This window comes from Brachionichthys hirsutus, chromosome 22 (assembly GCF_040956055.1).
Source record: "Brachionichthys hirsutus isolate HB-005 chromosome 22, CSIRO-AGI_Bhir_v1, whole genome shotgun sequence".
NCBI classification, from domain to species: Eukaryota; Metazoa; Chordata; class Actinopteri; order Lophiiformes; family Brachionichthyidae; genus Brachionichthys; species Brachionichthys hirsutus.
In genome coordinates this window covers 6,738,503-6,754,773 of record NC_090918.1, presented here as the reverse complement: position 1 = coordinate 6,754,773, position 16,271 = coordinate 6,738,503, and positions in this window count along the sequence as shown.

The following is a 16,271-nucleotide window of genomic DNA, read 5'->3' as shown; positions in this document are numbered from 1 at the left end:
TGTGTTTTGAAGCACAGGTCAGTAGTTTAGTGCGTCTCTCTCTCTCTCTCTTCTCTTTTGAATCGCTCTGCTCTTTATTCCCCTCTTTTTCTTCTCCTCCTCTGTTCTACACAGGTAACCGCTCTCATCCCTCCGTTTTCAGGTGGGGGGAGAAAAAAAAGAAAGAAAGCGGGAACGAGAATGTCGAATAAATCCAGCAAAGCAATAACGAATGTTTTTAAGAGAGAGAGAGGATGTGGGGAGAGAGAGAGAGAGAGAGAGAGAGTCTCTCTGATCTCTCTCCTGGTGGGAGCTGGTCTTGGCATGTAGCCAGAAAACCCCAGGACACACACACACACATTTTTGGTTCTAGGCCTGCTGCAGGGCTTTGTTGATTATTTCTGCTGGGAGGATCAAAGAAGTTAAAACCCCTCCTCCGTCCTCCATCCATCCTTCACCTGTCTGTCAATGATAGATAGATAGACAGATAGAGACGTGAGTTATTCATTCATTGATTATAATGGAGACACAAACGCAGATAGACCCGTAGCCTGGCAACGTTTCTGACTGGTTTTCTAACTTGCCTTCATTTTCGTCAGTGACAGCAAAGTTTAGAAGGAAATCCATCTAAAGAGCGATGGCGTCATCATTTTCTCGCCATTACATTACGCCACCGCCGGTTGTTGCGTAACGGCGGGGCATTACGGCAGAGAGCCGTTTAACGTGACATTTAAAATCTGGCATTATTCCCGTTGCAGGACGGCTTGTTCTCCTCTTCCATTTAACCTTCGGCCTTCAGCCTCAGCGATCTTTTTCTCTTTGATATTATGAATCAGCTCATGAATAGTCCTCCCATTAAATGCTGGCGTTTTTAAAGACAGATTCTTCTTCTTCTTCTTCTTCATTATAGCTGAGCTTTCAAGCATGGCCCAGTCTCAGGCTTGTGGGTTTGAGTATTTGGACGGGCAGAGGAAGGGAGAACCGCTCGGCTTCACTATTGATAATTGATAATAGTGAGCGTACTAATGCAGACTGGCTGCTTTGAAAAAAGAAAAAACTAAATCCCGAATAACATTTGATTTTACGCCAAAATGTGTCTTGTGAGAACCGTAACTCAGAAAGAACGCGCCGGCTGGAGGCGGGAGTGCGAAACATGAAAGAGCAGGCATGCTAATGCTAAATGTGCTGCACATTATTCAAGTCTATAAATCTGGATTTGGTGTTTACATGCAACTTTTCATGTCCAGACTAAACTCTGGGCTTTCAGTAGTCAGGAAAGCTGAGTGGGCTCAGGCGCCAGACTGAAAGAGTGACTCCCTCCTGGGCAAAAAGGGGGCTTCTGGTCTCCAGATGGAGATCCCCAGATGGTGGATTCGAATCTCGCTCCTGACGGATATTTTATCCCGTTTAATGAAGATGCAGAAACCCTCCGTTGAGTGTTCCTTGAAAAAGTGCACGCAAGCCATGATTTAATATTTTGATCAGAATTTGTTTTTTTTTGTGGAGACTTGGTGAAGTTATGTGAGAGGGTCACCGTGTGAGTTCGTGTCCGTGGACGGAACGGCAACAGCTGCCCTCCGGAAGCTCAGGGCCGGCCTGCGTTCGTACCACAGACAGTCCGGAGACACGCTAACATCTCCAGCTGTTGTTTGAACCGTAAAAGAATCGACCAAAGTTCACGTCCTTTCCCTTTTTTTTCCCTTCTCGGGATTATGCATGTTCCTGGAGACCCCCCCCCCCCCCCGCCGCATCTGAAGTGATCGCAGCAGCGAGCGGCATCCTGATCCAGCTGCTTGTGAATTCTCTCCGTCTGTCTCTCTCTCTCTCTCTCTCTCCTCCGACCGTGGAGCCTGGAGGTCTAACCGCCAGTTGAACCCCCCCCCACAGCTTTGCGTGAGAGTGCTTCTGTCACCTGTGACCCGCAGAGAATCCATCCATCTATCCATCTATCCATCTATGCGTACAGACCCCACTGCCTAAGGCCGGATATACGGATCATTAAAGGAGCAAGAGGAAATACCAAATTACGTGGGCCTCTCTGACCATCATCAAACAATGTCTGATTGTTGGGCTTCCTAAAAAGCATCTCTATAGTTTATTTTTCCTCTCTTTCGTCCTGACACATTCTCGCGTTGCCTTACATACTCGATGTTCTCCGTTGCTGCTTGCGGTTCCTGAACAGCTCCTGCAGGGAATATGACCAAAAAAGCCATTTGCAGAATATAACATAACAGCCTCCTCGTCACTGTGAAACTTTAATTGCCCTATTTTCTTCCTCATTCTCGCTTTGTGAACTGACTGGGCTGTAGTCGAAGAATAGAAAGCAGTTTCTGTATGGATGTCATAAGTGTAGTGAAAGCCATTTAAATGATATCATATTCAGAAGGAACATCCCTCCATCCAGGCGGCGCCGTGGAATGGATTACTCCTCGGTCCGTACCATTTAACCTAATCTGACATTAACAATGGGTTCTCCCAATATCAAAGAAAGTGGCTCCATCCAGATCCACACTAAAAAAAAAATGTATTTGTGCAAATCTGTCAACCATTTTTAGCCAAATTCTGACAGAAAAATGAAAAAGCGAGTTCAACGGTGAAGGCAATTTACATTCCAGCATCGGCGTTAATAAATTCTGCCAGGACAGTCGGGAAACTTAAATTAAAAACACTATGTCCGGTTCTCGTTTAAAATAATCCACTTGAGTCAGACGTCGCTAAATTTAGATTAAGAGAAGTAATTGAGGAGGAAAAGAAAAGAATGAAGGCAAGGCAGATGGATAGAGAGACACAGCGAGCAAGCAGAGAAGGAAGAAAAGAAGTGTGTGTGTGTGTGTGTCTGGAGGTGTGCCAGGGAGCCTGCCAGCCAGCAAGGCTGAGCTGCAGGGCCCCTGCTGGGGGGGGGGGGGGTGGAGGGTTCAGGCAAGCCCCCTGCCTCCACTGGCCTACTAGAGCATGCTGGGAAAGAGCGAGAGAAGGGGAGGGAGGGCAAATATGGAGAGATGGATGGAGAGAGAGGAAGGGAGGACGTGATCGAGGGAAAAGAGGTGGAGAGGGGCAGGCAGAAAGAAAGAGGTGATGTTGATGTAGATGGAGAGGAAGAGGAGGTTAACCCAGAGCTGGAATGTGGGAAGAATGCAGGGAATGGGGGAGTTTTCCTCTTGGTGGAGAGAGTTGGGAGGGACGGGAGTCCCGGAGAAAAACACTCCCCTAATTTATTCCTTCGCTCACTCACTCCTTCACTGCTCAAGAGATCCAGATGTGCTCAGTGACGTTTCGTTCACGTGGTTATTCATACGCTGGAAAATAAAATACCACCGTTTCTCTCTTTGTGTGTAAAGCAAGATGATTGCAGAAAAAAGAATCACTCTGCTTTACATGCCTTTTTACTGTTACAACATTCTCTTTTTATATAACTCTCATATATCATTATAATAAAAGCATTTTGGGTCTATTTGTGCACCTTCAGCCACTTCCTTTCCTCATTCACCATTAATACTTCCTGGAGATTTCCCCTTTGTGCAGCAGCAATATTTCTAAGGGCCAAAGGGGCTCGGGAAGACGCTGGGAGATGAAAGGAGGGAAGAGGGCTGGAGTGCAGGGACAAAATCTCCAGGGTCAGGGAGTGAAGGAAAAGAGTAGCAACACCCAAAGGACGCATCGCTCTAGATGTAGATCTAGACGACATCTGAGAACTGATTGGAGGTCATAGTTTGTCCATCTTGACAGGATTTACGATAGCAAGATATCCAATCAGCATAACCCGTGAATGTTTCCAGCCCTTCTCTCGTTCTCTGTCTCTTTGTGCCTCTTCTTTTCCTTTCTCACTTGTTCTGTTCTGTTCTGTTTGTAAATTGGCATGACTGTTGAGTAGAATTGCCAGAGCTTCCCAACACAGCAGGAAATCTCTCTTTCTTCCTCTACCTCAGTCCCCCCGGGGGGGTTCGGTGAGACATTGTCTTATTTGTCCTTTTTTTATCTGCATATGTCGGGATTTTTTTTCATGTGTGTGTTACCCGTGTAGCTCAGGCAAAACAACTCCATCCACCCCCCACCCCCCCGCCCCCCCCCCCCCCCCCCCCCCATTTCGCCGATCCCTGTCGCTCTCATCCTGACAACAATCCTTTTAAGGGAAAAAAGGAAAATCGTGCAGGGAAGAATGGAAGGAACGGGAGGGAATACTGTAGGGAAAGGGAAGGAGGAGGAGGAGGAGGAGCTGAAATGAGCATCTGAGGAAGAGAAGAAAGATGAAGGTAGGGAGGCAGAGATAATAATGAGATGAAGAAAAAAAGGCCAGAGAGGTGAGGGGGGAGGTGAGAGGTGTCAAGTGTCACATTTACACATGTATGGAGGAGAGGAGGCGGGTGAGGAAGGGGAGGTCATGGAGGAGGACGAGCGCTGTGTTGTGGCAGGACAGTGTTGCCACAAAAATCAATAGGCTTGTCTGCACTGTGGCCGTATGTGTGTGTGGTGTGTGTGTGTGTGTGCGTGAGCTTTAATTGAAGTCTTGTGTCAGAGCTGTAGTCGGACAGTATAAAGGATGTTCAGCAGACGTATTAACGTTTCATTCACCTCTACTCCTCCGAGCTCCTTGTTCTCCGTGTTTCATTTTGTCCTCCTCGAAGACGCTGAAGACGAGCGATCGCAGCCGTGCACGACGAAGATTCCCGGTCTGGCTTTTGACTCCAGACTTTGGGTGGACATTGCGTCTCTGCTTTCTCCTCGGTTTTTTTTTCCATCTTTCAGAATATTCTCCTTGTTTCCGTCTTGCTCATCCCTCTCTTATTCCTTCCCACCCTCACCCTCCCTGCAATCCATCTCTTAACCTTTGATTCCCCTCTTTTCTCACACACACACACACACACGCACACACACACACACTTGCTGACACTTAAACTAAGTGCACTCACACACACCCTATTCCCTTTCTCCCTCCTCTTACCACCCACACAGAAATAAGGACACATTCAGGCCACAAAACACACACACATATACATGGAATGCCCCTCACACACACGCACACACACACACATTGTACTTTCAGCACTTTCTTATTCAACATACTCAGCAAGATCAGATGTCAACTCGGTTGACACTCACACAGAGGCTTTATATTTCTTTTCGCCACGCTCTGTTTCCTCCTCTGTCTTATGGAATATATGCATTTTTTTAAAAACTCTCCTTCAACATGCTGGATCAACCGCCGTACGGGCAGGAGTCCAAAGAGGAGAACGAGGAGTCGGAGAGGAGACCAGGAGAAGAGAGTTTCGTCTAGAATCTAGCATCCAAGCATTAAACACAGGCATTCAGTGACACACACTGAGTGGAACATGAATAAATGATTTCCATGCACTGACAAAACCACTCACACACCTGAAGCAAGAAATGCAACACACACACACATGCACTTCAAATTAAATAACATGCATATTTTCACGCAGACAGCTTGCGATGGCATGCAGGAACGCACGCCTCCCCTGCTCCCGTTGACATGTTACGACGTTACGTGCACATGCATGCTTGTCACGCTCACGTGCAGCGTACATGGCGTCGCATGTTCTACGTAATGCACGTAATCTACGGTGAGGCGTTGTCTTCCGATTAGATCCACGAGAGAAAGCTTACTGTTCCAATATACGGAGGATTGAGACGTTGTGTCTTTGCATGCGCTTGCATAAGAATGCAGAATATTTCTGGCATCAAGTTCGACAGAGAAGAATTAAGTTACGCAAAAGCACTTTACTACAAACAGAGAACTTGCAAGATTCTCATTTTCCATGATTATCTAGAAGAAAAGACTATTTGTTTTTTTCTTGAAGAATGAATTTTAACATCAGTGGAAATGCTTGATTACAACCGTGCCTTGCTCAAGGGCATGGTGAGAGTCTCCCGTGAGAAAATGGAATGTTTTTATTCATTCCAGCACAATGTTCAGCTTTGGGCATCTGCCTGCCCCCCTAATATATATTAAATTAGCCTTGTTAGCGCTTTGCATCAGCTTCCATCCACTTTGTGCCGCTGAACTGAAAGCATAACCCGGTTTACCTAAGCGCCACTCACACCTTAACCCCAAACCTTTCTTATTTGATCTATTAAGAGATCCTGGTTCAAAGTCAGGGTTTATTCCTGAAAAGATCCCTCATGTTAATAAAACACACACACACACACACACACACTGCAAACTGTGGTTGGCCTGCAGGGTGTGCACAGCAGGGAGGAATCAACCGTATGGCAGACACGAGGATGGAGCCAAATATGGCTCTTACACACGGTTTGTGTGTGTGTTTGCGTGTGTGTGTGTGCGCGCTTTGGGTGCAACGACTTGTTCTCTCTGCAGATGATTTGATGGGAAAATGCGGATTGGAAAGTTAAACTTTTTGCAGAAAATCCACCAGCAAGGACAAATTAAAGTCCTGTGACTGGTGGCAGACGGCAGACGGCACCACCGCTCCTTTTCGTTCTGAATGCCACCGCAGCCAATCAAGCCGGTTATTTTCCTTTGTTTACGTTGCTCGGCGACTTGGCACAAAATTGTAATGTAACTTGGATGAATATAGCAAGACTGTTTTTACGCATACTTTTCCATCCATTGTGATATCATTGCATGATCTTCCAGCATTATATAAGTAAATAAGGACTGACATGGTGTAACACAGCAGTCTGGTGTGATGATCAACATGTTTTATAAGATCATGGCTGTTCTGATGGTTCAGCTCATCCCCTGGAGGTCGAGGACTCCCTGAGCCTTCTGCCCGATTTGAAGACATTTTCAGCACCTTGCTTCTTCTTCTTCTTCTTCTTCTTCTTCTTTGGCTAGCGGCTAACTGCTTTTCAAATCTCCTCCTTGTTGATCGCACTTGTAACGTATTGTCGGATGTGTAAATAGGGATAGAATCGCATTCTTTGCTTTCACTTTCAGGTGCGAAAACTGTCCCGTCTTTGTAAACGAGGCACCTGGCAAAGAGCTAATGTGAAATATTATAAAAATCCTGAGCTTAAAATATTCAATTAAAACATCTTAAAACGAGCCTAGAAGACGAGAAAATATGTTAACCCCACAGAATTAACGTAACGATGGTTTTCAATGCTGCAGAAAAGAAAGAAAGCAAGATTGAAAGAATGAACGAGGGAGGGAGGAGAGGCGGCGGTCTCTGTGAACCTGCATAGACAAGCTCAGCCAAGCTGCTTCGGTGAGACGGAGTGGGAGAAAGCGAGGGTGTTTTGACAGCTCCGAGCCATCACAGCAGCAGAAGGCAGGGTGCGTGTGTGTGTGTGTGTGTGCGCGCACGTGTGCGTCTGCATGCTCACAAAAGACTAAAGGCAGAGACAGACAGTGATGTTTCCACTGATTCAGAGACAAAGGGAATAAAGGGAGTCGAGCACGGAGCGCGGATGAGGTAGAAACGATGGGAGACTGCGGGTGGGGGTAAATAAATGGAGGTATACATATTGATACGTGATGCTGATACGTCATTCTGGTCAGCATCTCCTGCCGTGCTGCGGCCAGAGGGGAGATGTCTTGCTCAAGGGCACCTTGATTTGAATCTCCATTCACACTCGCCTCACCTGCAGTAAATCGTGGTGGAGATTCCTGACGGCTGATCGCGAAACAAAACTCGCCATTAGCCACAATGAGCGGGTGTGATCTGCAGCTAGTGGTGCGTTTGCAACCCGCTACAGGAAGCTACAGGAAGCTGCAGCTGCAGCTGCAGCTGCGTGATCACCTGCAGCTTTTCTAGAGATTTAGTCATGTGACCCATTGGCAATTGAAATACATCGATTACAGATGTTTTAAATTCATGGTCTGTAGCATCCTTGAGAAATGGAGCCTGTCGAAACTACAAATCTAGTCCGTCTCACACGTTTCCATCGTTTCCAAATCCGCAAGAGCGAGCGGGAAGAATGTGCGCTTGCTGTTTGACAGGCGTGCGTGTCAGAGGTGAGACGGTTGTCGTTGTAAGAAGCGCTATGATTGGAGGATTGTGCGTGTGGGTGCCGGTGCATACTGTCATGTGTGTTAACAATGTAACCTCATGTCAAAACCAGGCTAAATCAAGTCAAGTGTGCTGTGTGTGTAAATGTGTGTGTGTGTGTGCGTGTTTGTGTGCCTAGCTGGATCAATATGAACTAATCAATAGGAGAAGACAGCTAGAAGGACCTTGGGGGTGGCAGACACACACCTGGTGCGCGCACACACACACACACACACACACACAGACAGGCCTTCTTTGTATTCCTTCCTCAGTTTCACTCTTTATCTTTTCTCGCTCCACCTCCGACGTCTCTTTCTCGATGCCTCTCCGTGGTCGTCTGTTAAAATGTCTCTCTCTCACAAACGCACTTATATGTCAAGTTTTTTTTGTCTCACCCTGCTAAGCATGCCATCATATACATCACTGCTTAATTTTCTTGCCCCCCCCCCCCCCCCACCTCTGCCTGCGTCAACAATCACATTTGCTTTGTTGGTTAGCGTTGTGAAGGCTGGTTGTCATTTCTCGCTTTCACAAAAACCCAAATCACGTCTCACGTCAACCTGGAGTCACACGACAAACACACTTGGAAGTGCAGGTGGGTTGGGGGGTTAGGGGGGGGGGGGGGGGGTCAATCCGATCACACTCCACAGGGAGGAAAGTTCATCTGCTTGCACACATCTGTATACAGCCAGCATGTGCTGCATTTGATGTACAACACATACTTTAAGTACATGTATGGAAGCAAAGTAACTTTGGACTTTATTTTGAAAGTAGTCCATCTAAGCCTGTTTGGTCTGCGGTCTCTACATTTACATCTTTAATTATAACAACGTTCTGTGTTCCTGATTTCCAGCAGACCGATGCAGACTTTGAGAAGTTTGCAACCTGAGTCTTACTTTATAAATCCGTTTCCTCAACCTCGACCAGCAGCGCAAATCTAGTTTATTGGCAAATACTGAATTGGCAGCCTGGTAATCGGGGGGGGGGGCAGCGCCAGAGCCAGAGCACCGGTGCCCTCTCTGGGTCTGAGGTTCTGTCAGTTCAGTTCACTCAACATGCAAATTGAAACTGTAATTCATTTACCGGGAGATAAGAGCAGCACTCTGTCTCAATAAAGCCTTCATAGACTGAATATTGAGTAAAGTTTCCACGGGGAATTTTCTATGGTGTCAGTGTTCCCTCTCTGGGCTGATGGGCTTTAAAGAAATGACCCGACTGAGTCCCATTTGCTTCATGTGCAGCGTATTTCCGCCGTTTGGACACTCGTTCCTTTTTCTTGTGTCTTTCTCCATCGAATTCTATTGTTGTTCCACACATGGACATCGCTCACTCATCGGTTCTAATGATAGAATGTTCCGTCTTCTAATGCTACGTCCGCGCTAACGCTACTTTCACTTTCCCGCTCGGCACTTGTTTGGATTCGAGTCTCGTCCGACGCTGTCGTCTTATCGGGAATCTGATTTAGAGGCTCCTTCCACCTGTTCATCATCGCTCCTCCTCATCCTCCTCCTCCTCTGTCTCACCATCCAAACACTCCCAAAGAAATCTGTAACAAACAAAAAATCAAAATGTCTTCTGGTTAACGCCGTTCCGTTTCAGCGTTTCCTGTCAAACGGGCGCTTAAGAACCCGAAACGTCGCTGCAGCTGTCTTCCTCGCCCATTTCACTGCGTTTGAGAAAACCCTGAGAAATTTTCAACAAGAGTAAAGAGAAAGGAAAAAGTTTCTCTTCAACGAATGACGAGCTGAACTGACAGGAAGCCAGGCAGAGAGACGCCGGCACAAACTGTCTGTGCACAAGCATTATGCACACGCAGACAGGAAGCGCTCACGAGTGCGCCTCGCCTCCCACGCTACCAAAACACCATCGACAAATTAGAATGCTTTTTTTTTTTTGACATCGCAGGTATCTGTCACATTTCTGTCAGAGCTTCACGTCGAGACAAAGAATCCCCCCCCCACCCTCCTCTGTCTTTCCCTGCTGGGTACTTTAGACTCGAGCGAGGTGGGAATGCGGGGCAGAAGTCGGCATCACATGCTGCATAATTCCCAGCCTCCCATTGTAATTGCTGAGGCATTTATGAAAAATTCAATAACGGCGTCCATGGTTTGATTGCGAATGAAGTGAAGCACGGTCTTGTTTTTCTCAAATGAAAGATTCATGGTGTTGTTTTTCTCGTCCCGGCTGCTGGATCTAACGTTGATCAAGCAAAACTGTCTGGAATATTTCATGCCAGGTGGAAGAAACTCAGCAACAAGGATATACGCCTCACATGAAAAGCGCAAATGTGTTAAAAAATGACATTTCTGCAAATAATATTGCTATAATTCTAGAATTAATATATGTATTTGTTACCTAATGATCTCCCTTATTGAACAGTTGAACATCCAAAAAAGTGCTAATGATGAAGAATGAGTGATTGATTCACTTGAGGCTGAATACATCAAAGCAGTGTTTATTAACATTATCAGTATTGATTCACCATCTAAATTAATTTATTATGTCAAATAATCGATATTCATCTTGGCTTCTCAAATGCAAAAGTTTTTTTCTTTCTTTCGTATTGCTGGAATATTAAATATCTTTTTTCTCCTATTCATTCTAGTATCCGAGTTCATGGATGAAGTTTTAGTATGAGGTCTCGGCTATTGAGAGGACTTTCCCGATTGGTTGTTAGGAACTGGCCAATGACGGCGTTTCACTGACTCCAGTCCAGAGCGGTCACCTTTCGCCGTCTCAACTTCCCAGTGCCGCATTATAATCAGATCAATTGATAATGTTGATAATGTGCTTGAGATTTAAAGACCAGTACAGAGAGAATCGAGGCGTGTGTGTGCGTGTGTGTGTGTGTGTGTGTGTGTGGGTGTGGGGGGGGGGGGGGGGGGGGGGGGGGGGGGGCTGCTGCGTGTTTCCAGAGCAGTTCCCCTGGCCAGGATTGTTCTTGCGTGCGAGCAGAACAAGAACTAATTACAACCCACCTACTTATTTTCCAGAGAAAACTCATCAATAGTGAATCACCTGGAGGGGATGATGATGATGATGATGATTGCAGCGAAGGTAGACTTCTGAAATGGAGGGAACTATTTCTTACCACTGCCTAAATTCCCACCTTTGTTGGGAGCGGCTCATTACTCCCTGAGGAATGTGCAGCGCTGCGTGCGCGCCTGAGGTCCGACCTGAAAATAATTAGCCGGCCCCTTTGGGCAGGAAAGTCTGAGACAGGCAGAAGGTGGAGTTCTGCATCGACTTCTCAAACATGTGTGTCGGTGGTGCCAACCATTGTTGAAATGTAGGCAGATTTCTGTACTTTGATGTGTGTGTGTGCGTGTTGTGTTTGTGGGTCTGTGTGCACAGAGTGTATTTTAACACAGCTAGCCAACTTCTCGCGGCCCACAGTTAAACAGTGACTCACAGATTCCTCACGCTCTCCTCCTCTTAATCCCTTTCTCACCAGCCTTTCTCCTCTCATCCGACCGATATTTTTCCTCTCTTCTTTTTATTCCTGTCCCTGGTTTCTGTGTGTGTTTTGTTTCCTGCCTCACCTTCTTTCTTTCTGTCTAGGTTGGCCGCTGACGGCAGCAGACTTGGGATTTGCTCCCTCTCTTCTCTGACTGAGCGAAGCCTTAAGCCCAGTAAGTTCTAAAACCACCACGTTGTGTTCACACTGTTATTTGCCTTTTGAAAAATACGTACCTCCTTGCACGATTACAAATGTTCCGACGGCCTTATTTAAATATATCCATGGTTTCATCTTCCAAAGGGCTCACGGAATCTAATCAACCTCGTACAGACTAAATATATGATTTAGTCCCAATTACAAACAATTCTTTTTAACTGCCTAAATTTAATTGGTTGAGACAAGCAAAACTGGAACAGTAATGGGGATTTAAATTCCCTTGCTTGCATAATCAGGGAATATATTACGTGCGAGCAGTTGTAAGCAAAGTTATTCCAGCTCCATCGTGTATTAGGTTTATTGGTAAAATGTATCCGCTGGTTGCAATAACCAACCCAAACAAGAACAGTTCAAATAGCTTGATATAGCAGATATTACAAGTGCTTTTCCCAAATATAACACAAAATGCTGCATTTACTGACTACTGCAACCTCCGAAATATTCATTCTGTTAATGAGGAGTATTTCTAGCACCTTTTAGAGACCCGTTAGCTGCTAAGACCTGCTGCTAATGTGCTAAAGCTAGACACCAGCATCTGGCAGGCTTCCTCTGGAATCTTAGCCCATTCCTCATGGGCAACAGCCTCCGGTTTCTGTAACATTCATGGGTTTATGTGCTGCAAACTCCCATTATCAAAGCCCATCAGTGATTTTTTTTCTATGGGGTTCACATCTGGCGGCTGTGGCGGCCGCTCTGGAATGATCCAAGGACTTTTTTATCTTCTTGGGAACATCCAATGATAAGCAAACATCATCTTCCCCACAGACGATGAGACATTTCATCAAGGATGTCCCTGATCCTTGATGGAATCCATCTGACCGCTCTACGCAATGTAGCTCTCCAGTGGAAATGAACAAAGGGGGGGGGGGATAGTTCTGCTTCTAACTGTGTTAAATACGGAAGGTCGTTTCAACATTACGAGACGCCCAAATCAAAGCAAGGCCAAATGTTCTTTACTGGAGCTGCTGATAAAAAAGATCCCCCCCCCCCCCATCCGAGGGGCCCCCGGGACTTCAAAGAGCCGTCTACTGTACCTCAGCAACACCTCGATGCCAGGTGCCCCGGAGGGGAGGCAGACAGGGGGGGGCAGGGAAATGAAGGTAGAGGTGGAGAAGAATCAGAGAAGAAGAGGGGCGACAAGAATGGGTGGGGGGGGCGAACAACGGGACGAGAGGAGAGCTGAAGGGATATGTTGAGCTGGAATACATGGGGGGGGGGGGGGGGGGGGGACTTAAAAAGAGGCTGGATAGACAGACAATGCTGCAGACATGGAGTCACATCCAAAGACAGAGAGGTGTGGGGGGGGGGGGGGGGGCAGTAACACTCTGCCGCTAATACCCCTTCTACTTTGTTGTGAAGAGCCCTAGTTCACTTTTAATGGTGAACTGCTCCTTTAATGATAGCAGTAAACAACACACACACACACACACACAGGAAATGTGGTTAAGAGCATAACGTGGCAAACTCACAGTTGAACTTTTACCACTTTTACAACACACACACCGACTCGCTGGCTTTAAATGAGCAGCAGCATTTATAGCGTGAATGAATATTTCCCAGTTTGTGTCGTTAGCTTCCATCCGGCGGCGACGCATCGTGCTTTGCTCCCGAATAATGGTGAACACCCAGCAGTGAAACCCAAGAGCTTAATGCACTCTGTCCTCCCTCTATTCAAAAAGTAAATTGAGACTGAACCTTAGACAGGTTTGCACCCCCCTCAGAGGAAATTGCTTCGAGGCCCTCAGCGCCCTCAGCGTTTTAGAATTCCTTCGCAGGTGGCCTCCGTCACCCCCAAGGACTTAAAAAAAAAACGACAGCACAGGAGGACGGGAAAGCGAGGCGAGATGAGGTACGACAGCCCAAAGCCGCGCCGACGCGTCCTTGAGCGAGACATTGACTCTCATATAGCTGGAGCTGAGCCCGACCTTTGACCTCCCCGTGTAGGTTACCTTTTGGTTGAATAAGACCGCGTCACGTTGAAAGTCTGTCGAGGTTTGCGCACCCAAAGTTCTTTTGTCGTCTCCCTGCAGATCGAACTCGCTCACGCGCGGATTCTCCGCATGATTCCGCCCATTTGATAATAATGCTAAAGAAGGCAAAACGCTAAACGCCGCGTTACTTCACAGCTTTGACTGCTGCGTCTTTTTAAACATTTCCCCTTTGCAAAATATCCCAAAAGCAAATCGGTTGACACAAAAAGGCCGTCTAAAAGCGCGTTCTGTCTTTCTGTCTCTGTGTCTGTCTGTCCTGATCGCTCCTCGACTGGCCTTTATTCCCGAATCCCCATGGACAGAGAGTCAGGGGGAGAGGGAATGCTTAAATGCTTTGAATGATGGTGTGGAATGCTAAAAAAAAAAAAGTGTGTGTGTGTGTGGCTGTGTGGTGGGGAGCAAGGAGTGTGTATGTGTGCAAGGAATGGGGGGGGGGGGGGGTCTCCTGCCCCCAGGATCTGGTATGCGTGACTGAACAAGAGGCGGAGAAAGAGGAAAAGAAGAAAGAACTCCCTCGCCAAAAACTGCCTTCCTAACTTCTAAAGGCAGACAATGGCTACTGGTCTGGCAGGCCTTACTGTGTGTGTGTGTGTGTGTGTGTGTGTGTGTGTGCGTGTGTGTGTGCGCGGTGTCACTTCACACACAGGACACGTCCTGATGGAAAGCAGAACGAGGGAAATGCGCTCCAACCAACTTTAGAGCTCGGTCTTTACGCTGCACATGCAGACGCAGCTCGGCCACATGGGAAATAAAACGCTGCAAAAAATAACCAAAAGTACAAAATCAGTTTGAGCCGTCAAGTCCAAAGCGGATTGGTCAGCGTGGAGAATCGAGACCGCTCCAGGTCGTCCACCGCCTGTAATAAAGGCCTGGGCGATAATTAATTACGCAGTGCAGCCAAATCAAGACGGCAAGCATCCATTTTGAATCTCCTCATAAATAATAAAAACGACACAACACTGCTGCCCCCCCCCCCCCCCCTCCTCCTTTAGAGAAGCGAATACTCAGAAATGTGGTGGGTGGTAAACGCTTTTAAAATAAAAGCCCCGTTCGCCTCAAATGAACAATATCATCGTAGGACAAGACCGGCGTTGTCGTGGAGACGATGTCGACTTTGTCTCAATGTTGCTGCAGGAAACGCACAACTCAGACCAACAAAACAAAAGTAGCTCGTTCAGTATATAAATATCTTTAATTGTTTTCACCTTGTAAGAATATAAAACAGTTTAATTTGGGGATTCTGCATGTTTTTCTTCTTCTTCTTCTTTACAAACACATAATATACAGTACATCTTTTATTTCCAAACACACACACACACACACACTTTTTTTCAGCAGGACGCACATCCGTATATTCATTTTCAAGCAGGTCATTGCATCACGTTAAACGCAGACACACACACACACACACGTGTGCGTGCATGGGTGTTAATGTGTGAGAGAAAAAGAGAGAGACGAGGAGAGGCGAGACGCATTCTGCTTGTAATCCCAGATGGGCGGGGGGGGGATAATAATCAATTGCTCCTTATTCGAAGCATGTCTCAAAATGGATTCGGGGTATTTTTATTTTATTCAAGGAGAGGAAGAAAAAGATAGAAAGACATCCCAACCCCCCCCCCCCCCCCCCCTCCCATCCTGTGAGCCTGTGTTGGCGTCGCGTGGGAAAATAAAGCAGCCGGAGAGAGAAGCCCTGATTCATTTTGATCAATAATAAAAGGATATAAAATGCAGAAGTCACTTCAATTTGAAGTACGATGCTTTGAACATCCACTGACGTTTGTTTCGACCAGCATCCTCGACCCCCCCCCACCCCCCCACTGGATGTCTCTAGATTCATAGCCCGATCCTGTCTTCATATCGTCATAAAAAATAATGACATGTTTCCACCAAGGGTCAACCGATGACCTCCTCCGAGTCTCTGAAGGGAATGAAAGCTGCATCCTTCAACCAAAACACAAAATAAAAGCTTTCTTTTATGCTTTTATTTTCTATATTTTTTGAGTAAAGCGTCGCCTTCTTAGATTCTGAGCCGATCTGAGATTTCGCTCTCCTCCTCTCTCTCTCTCTCTCGTAGGAAAAGTGTTGTTTTTTGAGGGCAAATCAACAAAAGGTACCGGTAGTTAGATTTTGCCTCTGGTCTCTGCTCATGGGGGAGGAAGAGAGGTAATGGTGGGGGTGGGGGGGGCAAACACAGTCCCTTTAGGCACATTTTCTCCCAGTCTCTCATTTTCTCCTGGTTCAGTATGCAACGCTTTTGAAATCAACCACGTACGAGGTAGCCAAATGTTTTTAGGCGTGATGGTGGCAGCGGAAAATTAATCTTGAATTTCTCGAATAAAAAAAAAAAAACTAAAAAGTCTCACCCTTAAGTTTTAAAAGCTTTTAAATCGATCCGGGTCTGATTTCATCCCTTCAAGTCCAAAGACAGAATCCAGGGGCGTGAAAAGTCAACGTGAGACCGAACACAAAAGTGTTCTCGTAAAACAAAAAGGTTCCAAGCAGGCCGGATGTTAAGTCGCCTTAAAAACGCAAATTAAAAATCCTGCAAGGCCGGCAGAAAAGATAAAGAAAGACATTTGAACGTAAAAGGAATGTTCCCACCCGTTTATTTCCCCTCGTCTGTCCCCACCACGAAAACAAATCAAACATTCCCAA